This window comes from Penaeus monodon, chromosome 20, assembly GCF_015228065.2.
Source record: "Penaeus monodon isolate SGIC_2016 chromosome 20, NSTDA_Pmon_1, whole genome shotgun sequence".
NCBI classification, from domain to species: Eukaryota; Metazoa; Arthropoda; class Malacostraca; order Decapoda; family Penaeidae; genus Penaeus; species Penaeus monodon.
The window spans coordinates 41894893-41895097 of record NC_051405.1 but is presented as its reverse complement, the minus strand read 5'-3'; positions in this window follow the sequence as shown (position 1 = coordinate 41895097).

Below are 205 nucleotides of genomic sequence, written 5' to 3'. Positions count from 1 at the left end.
ATGACCGGAGTGAGCAGTTCTAAAGCAACTACAACAATAACCAAACGAAGAGCACTCGCAGGAATTGTGGCTGAGACTTCGTTTTCATTACACTAGTCTACAGAGAAGGAGAATTCCTACAGGGCAATTATGATCTCTCGCGAGGCCACGCTTTTGCTAGGCCATGTGGTCGTGTTGGTTCAAAAGTGCTTGTTCTGCTGGCCTT